The sequence below is a fragment of the Talpa europaea genome (genome assembly GCF_964194135.1).
Source record: "Talpa europaea genome assembly, chromosome: 8".
Classification (NCBI taxonomy): domain Eukaryota; kingdom Metazoa; phylum Chordata; class Mammalia; order Eulipotyphla; family Talpidae; genus Talpa; species Talpa europaea.
The window spans coordinates 58205064-58212356 of NC_140075.1; positions in this window are offsets into that span (position 1 = coordinate 58205064).

Sequence of the window (7293 nt, forward strand, 5' to 3'; positions counted from 1 at the left end):
GAGTAGACGGCCTCAATGGACAGGTGGAGCTCCAGCGTGAGGTCAGGATCAAGTCCAACAGGCATCCTGGGAGGGCGCAGGCAATACAATTGCAGTAGAAACAGCCTTCTGGAGTCTCCTTTTGTGGTGGGCGATGTCTCCTGGGGGGCACAAGAGGGTGAAGACAGGACAGTAAGGGCCGCTGGGTGGGTGAGAGGAGGCAAGTGAGAGCTGGAGTGCATGTTCGTGCTGGGGAGAGGGTTTTTCAGGTTGGCAGTTCTGGGCTGAGGGTTTTCCAAATCAGTAAGCGGTGGTAACAGGTATTACTGACTGTGAGAGCCTTCCTGCCTCCTGCAGAGGACAAACTTGAACCTGGTTAATCTGGCTTGGTCAATCCCTGGGACTCAGGACTTGAGAGGAGGGCCTGGCCCCAGGGCTTTGCTCCCACCCACAGTGCTTCCCTTGCTGCCAACACACCAATCACACTAGAAGCTGTTTCAGAGCATCCGTGGCAGTCTGTGGAATGCCACAGTCAAACCCTGACCAGCAAGCAATTCCCCTTTAAATTCAGTCTCCCTCATACACAATGTACCTTCATTTCTTTGGTAAGTGAATTGGTCAGGCTTTTATGCCACTGGTCTCTGTGGCTATCACCTGCAGCCTTGATCGTGGAGCTTGGGAGCGTGGGGTGGGGTACGCATGCCTGGTTTTGGACACCTGGAGCATGGTATGGGCATGCGTGGGTGTGCACACCTGAGCCTGGAGGCTGGGGCTATAAGGGTGGTGTTACTCAGAAATGGCTGGGCTACAAGAGGACAAGCAACGGCTGCGAGAGGAAGAGACACGAGAGGACACCAGAGAAAGCCTAGAGAAAAGGCATATAGAGATTCGTGGGGGGCCCAAGTTGCTATCTCCCTGCTGGCTTGTTTCCCCTAACCTGTGGGGATGATGCCAAGGGCTCCAAGATTCTCTTTTAAGCTGCCTGAACCCACGGTGAACCTACCCAGCCTGGGATGGTTGCAAAACAGTTTCTTAGCCTGGAATAGCTCCTCAAGCTGATCTCTCTTTTTTCAGCCTTGCTCAATCTTCCCAGAATGCTACCTCTTCCCTGACCTGGGCATTTCAGTCTCTCCCTGGGTCAAGTGCTCATGCCACCTGCTCTCTTAGCTTGGCCTGCCCTAACCCCTGCCCTGCCTGTCCATACTCTGAGAGGATACCCCAAGGAAACAAGAAGATTGGGAAGACTGTTCAGAAGGGACTCAGCCTACAGAGGGGCTAGGGCTGCCCCCCATAGCTGTGCATGCATGCACACACACACACACACACACATCCCTGCCCATGCCCCTGCTCAGAGAATCTTGGACCCAGGATGCATTGGTGGTATCGGACCCTGTGCCTTGGAAGTGTGGCATGACTGTCCCTTGGATTTTCAGTCAATTGCTTCCATTCTGCTCCCATGCTGTCCCCCCAATCACCCAGTTAGCATCACTCAAAAAGCACTATATCCTTACTGAGTGTCTGAGCTCTTCCCCTCAGGTGACACTCCCTTGCCTGGCTGCCTCTGAGTCTTTTGGCTGTGCCTCTGCCAAGGATGGAGATGTTGCCCTTCTCCCAGCAGGCGGCACTACACAGCCAGTGTCACTGGGCAGGAAGGCACTGGGGTAAATTCATAGACTGCTTTTCCGTAGGTTTTTGTTCCCAAGATAGATTATTGAAATAGGGGTTCCTGCCTGGAATATAGCCCTCCAAGACCTCTTAGAGTGTTGACTTAAGCCTTGGGGAGAAAAAAATCCCCTGGAAACATTAGGTATGCATTTCCTAATGCTTTTTTATTGCCTGCTGGCATTAATTGGCCTGAGATTTTTGGTTGGGACCTATATATATGTATATGCAATGCCAAACATCTATTCTCAAACTAGAAAATTCTTTGCACACAGCCTCTCTTGAGGTCTTCCATCTCTCCCACAGGGCACAGTCAAGTCTCCTGTTGGGTCCTCTATAGGGCAGACCCTGGCCCACAGGCCACCTCCATCCTTGGCAACTGAGGAGCCTCAGATGGACTGAAATTTTCCAGGCTGGACTATTGGGGGGCTATAAGAGGCCTGTCCTGCCACCTTTATCCCGCTCCTTGCCTGTCGTGGGCCCAGCAAGTTTGAGGAAGGCCAAATAGCAGCCATGTTTACTACATCTTTTCTGAAACAAAAGTTGGTCCTGCTGTGGACATTCCTTCTGCAGGATAGGGGCTGGGCTGGGGCTCTGTAGTCACAAGATTGGCGTGCAAAGGCAAGAGTCAGGAGCCAGGCATAAAAAGGGCACAGCCAAGCTTGGGGGACTGGAGAGGGGAGGAGAGCTGCAGAAAGGCGCCCTGTTTCTCACCCTGCCTTTGCAGACTTCTCTTTGGACCAACCCCTGGCAGGGAGGTAGAATGGAGCAGGAGAAAGACATAGACTGGAATTTCCAGTGTCATCTTGTCAAATGTGCGCCGTTAGCCACACACCCGAGAGGGGAAGGGGCTTATGTCTGAGAAACAAAAGCACCAGCATCCATAGAATTTTGGCAGACCCAGGAGTTGGGTGAAATCATGGTGGGGAAAAGATGAGCAGCAACTGGAAATGAGGGAGGTGGATTAGGGAGGCAGCAGGGCAAGACAGTAGAATGGTCAGCAGTAGCTTTTTTTCATCTTGGCTGATGATTAGAATCATGGTGAGCTTCTTAAAATAGCCCATGCAGGGCCCTCTGAGAAATCAGAATCTCTGGGGATCAGGCTAGGATGCTGGTATTTTTCTGAAGCTCCCCAGGTGATTCCAATATGCAGCCATGGATAAGGACCTCTGCTCAGAGTCAAGTCTATGGAGGGATTTGCAGTTTAATGGGATGCACAGAGACGGGGAGAGGGCCTTGGCTAAATTCACACAGTGACCAGACAATGGCCTGAGAGGACAGGAGTGGCTGGCAGGGCCATCCTGAAACTGACTGCCAGTTTGTCTCTCCAGCCCACCATCCCAGCTCAGCGTTTCTCCCTGGACCACCCGGAAGCCTCCAGTTGCCCTCTCCACAAAGCTCTTCATAGGACATCCAGTCTCACAGTTTAGAGCCTTCCATTGAGTGATTCTAGAATTAAGCATTCCGAGTTCTTTTCTGAACCAGCACATAAAAGAATCTCTTTAGGGAATTAATAAGTGCCCAAGCCTCAAAGGTCTGACCCTCACCTGCAGTGTTATGCAAATGAACCTGAACACCCACAGTGCTGCTCTTGGAAGTTGGGAGCAAATGGATGCAAATGCATGCAATCATTATGCAAACAAGGGCAGCCCCGATTAATAGCCTCCATACTTCATCCAGACAGCAGCTGTCTCTTTAGGTACAGGCATGGCTGACAGGGAGAGTTCAGATGTCTCCTATTAGAGCATTCTGAGGAAGGGTCAACAAGAAGGGATGCTCTGACACCTGGCTTGCCGAGGGTCTTCTCTGACCCTCAGAGAAATATGGGGAAGAGGCGAGTTTTCTCTGATGGGGCTCCATGCCCAGATCCCAGATTAAATGCCAGGCACTGAGCTTTGGGGCAGAGTGGTGGGAGACGGTGGAGGTAAGGGGAGCAATGATAGGGGAGGTGGTACAGCTGGAAATAGTGGAGAAGGCGGCAGAAGCAGGGATGAGGGTGGTGATGACAGAGGTGAAAACAGACTTAGAGGAGAGGGCAACTATAGCCATAGTAGTGACGGTAATGGCAGAGGCCGGTAATGGCAGAGGCCGTGCAGGCTGCAGTGTGTGACTGAATTGGGGATGATAGAGGGAAAGTTAATGACAGTCATGGTGGGGAGGATGACCCTGAGGAGGTGAGGGTGGTTGAAGTCAATGAGAGAGCGACGATGGATGCTGGTGATGAAGATGACAGAGGTAATGGCAATGGCAATGGCAGGTTATGACAGTTGGAATGAAGATGGTGATGAAGGTGCAATGAATAGAGGCAGCAGTAGAGTTTGGGGAGTGGGGTGCAGGGAGCCAAAGGAGGGGATGTGACCAGTTAGAGGTGAGAGTGGTGGAGAAGTGACAGAAAAGGTGATATGGGGGCAGTTGGTGAAGATGGGTTCTCAAAACTCCTCTAAGTTCCGTTTGGGAGGGAGTTAGAAAACCTGTGAGAATAAAGGCGGGAAGAGGAGGGAAGAAACTGAAGAGACATAGGTCTGCTGTGACGGGAGAGCAGGGGTGAGGCTGCACCATACACCTGAAGAAAGCTCAGACACAGCACCTGATTCCTTTCTCCCTGGAAAAGACTCAACTACACTACCCCCTTCCACCTGGGGAGGGTGGCAGGCCAAGACAGTTGGAGAAATCAAAACCCTTCTCCTGCCTCAGTTCCCCATGGGAGGATGTGTAAGAATCAAGTGAATGGGGGGGTCTGTCCTCTCCTCCTGGTGCAGCAGGGATCTTATCCTCAGAGACCCTTGTGGCTGACCACAAGCTCCTCTGTGGTGGAATAAAAAAACTGGGTCAGAGCTGCTTTAGGGTCTGGAAAGAGTCAAGGGGAAGGGTGTGCTGATGTTCCTGGTTCTCAGAGGGTCAAAGATATACCCCACTAAAGATTTGCTGGGAATTGGCCACTAGCTTGGGATGTTGGGTTCCTGGAGTCCTTTTGGAAGCATCTCTGGAAGCCCCAGAGCCACACAGGCAGTTGCAGTGAATGCCAAGCCCTCCTCCATGCCCCCTCTCTTGGCTCAGGATACCCCCCACCGCATACACATACACACATTGGTCCTGTGTGATTCACTGTTAATAGCAATAATCCTAATGTCACAGACGACGGTCTGGGTTTACCCACGGTGGCCTGAGGAGAGTGGGACCTGGCTGAGACTTCTCTGGGATGGTAATGAGGGCCGCCTAGAGAGGATCTGTTTGTGGGCCTCATCCAAGTCCCCCACTGCACTCAGGAGGTGTTCTCCACACCCAGGATGCTGCTGTCTACGCCAGCAGAGGCTCTGCTTCCAGGGTACAGGAGGCAGCAGTGCTCACTCTATCCTAGCCCCGCTCAGGGCCAGCAGCCCTGGGGCCAGCGCAGGGCACTCAGGGCTCTGTGGTGCTCAATTATGTCCAGTTTCTAAAATGTACCTGTTTCGCCATTGGAACAATCACCCCAGGACCTCATCTACACCCCCAAGGCCAGCAGCTCATGTCATCTACACCCAAGGCCAGCAGCTCCCAATAGAAATAGAATGTGAGCATAGATGCATTTATATTTTAATAGCTGCATGACAAAAGGAAAAAGACACAGATGAAAAGATTTATTTAACCCAATAGGTTGGACATTTTTGTTTCAGTGTGTAATCAATAGAAGAATTCCTGAGATTTTTTACATTTTTCTTGTACCAGGTCTTTGAAATCCAGTGCATGTTTTACATTTTCAGCACGTTTAGTATTCGTTGGGACGAGCCACCTCTCAAGTGGTTCCTGTGTGGGGCAATGCGTGTTAACAGTCACTCTCACTTGTTACTTTCTGGTCTCCAAGCTCAGTAAGTTTGAGCCTGGCTTGCAGGCTGGTGGTCTCTGGGAACATGCACCTTTGCGGGTGGGTTGGGGGGAGGGCTTTGTGCAGCCTGTAAGGAAAGTTACTTTCTAGAAAGTGAAAAGGAGAGGATAAGAAAGAGGTCTGGAAAGCAACCATCTGCACAAAGATCTGGAGATGGGATCTGGAGATGACAGGGAGCCAAAGGGAAATTAGGGGAGAGAAAGGAGCAGCTGCTGACATTGGAGGTCGGGTGTGTGCGTGTGTGTGTGTGTGTGTGTGTGTGTTTTCTGTCTGGACAAGGTGGAACCATGGAAGTTTCTTACCAGGAAAGGAATGCAATCAGTTCAGGATTTGAGGCTCAGTCATCTGGCACTGTGAGGTAGGGATGAAGGACCACCCTGTGATAATTACAAATGTGCCCTTGTGACCTTTGTGGTTGGTTCCTAAGAGCTGAACATGGGGTGGGGTTCTCCATGCAGAGAGAAATGGATTGGAGGTTTTGAGGTGAGCAACCTAGAGACCCCTGGTTCCCTCTGCTTGTCTCTGGGAGGGATTTGCCTATCAATGGCTGCTGGAGCTGGATGGTGGGCTGGTGGAAACTGATTCTCCCCCCTCCAACTCCTCTAACCATAGACCAGGGTCTGAAGACTGAGCTGCCAGACTGAGGCTCCTGCAATGCCCACACATTCCTAGTTGACTGTAAACCTATACTGGGAAGATGCAGCCCATATGCAGATTGTGCCTTTGTGCCAAGCAAAAGGTGCCCAGCATAGGCTGGATTCAGCCCCCGGATTCCCCTCAGCCAAGGCTCAGCACATAAACCATTTGGTCATGCCTGGCAGTCCCGCATAATTCACAGCATTAAGAGAAGCTTAATGTACAAAGGTGACAAGTCAAACTTGAAAACTACAAGCAGAGCTGTGACCTTCAAATGACACCTTCTGTCTCCTGCTTTCTTCTCCTCCCTTGCATAAGGGGCCCCTAGCACTCAGGACTAAATGAATGGGGGCATGGGATGAATGTGTTGGACCCTGGTATGAGAACAGCAGATCACAGGCCCATTCTGTATCTTTGAAACCAAATGTCCTGACTCTTCGGAGTCAGGATAGAGTCTTATTTTCAAGAAACTGAGGCCAAAGAGTTTCAATAACCTTCTGAAGATGACACAGTTAATAAGTAAATGTTGGCAATAGGAAGAAATGTCACAGGGCAGTAAAGAGGCATCTAATCTGGCCCTGACCTTAGGCATTTATTTTACTTCCCCATGAACCTGGCTGAAGGAGCTGCCTTGCCCAAGGCCATCACTATCCAAGGCAGCCCCATGCACTGAACTCTCTGTATGGGTCATGGGCAGGGTCTCGCCTCATCTGGGGCAGCGCTCAGATGTCTGGATTCCACAGCAGTTCAGCTGCCCCCTGCCTATCTCTGTTTGCAGGTATGGGCACTCCCCAGAAGCACCCCCACTTAATTCCCTGAATGTAAATCTGCATGTCGGAGTCTGCTGCCAGGTGTATTCACATCCTGCAGCTATGTGACAAATCACCACAAATGTGGTGCCTGAAAACAATACCCATTTATTGTCTTACAGTTTTGGAAGCCAGATTTGAAAATCACTCTCTCAGGGTGTCAGCAGTGCTGGTTCCTTCTGGAAGCTCTAAGGAAGAATCTGTTGACCTACCTTGTTTAGTTTTTAGGGGCAACCTGCATTCCTTGGCTCCTGGTCCCTTTCTCATATCACTGCAACCTCTGCCTCTGTGTCACAGCTCCCGCTTGCTACTCTGACCTCTTTGCCTCCTGCCTGTAAGGACCCT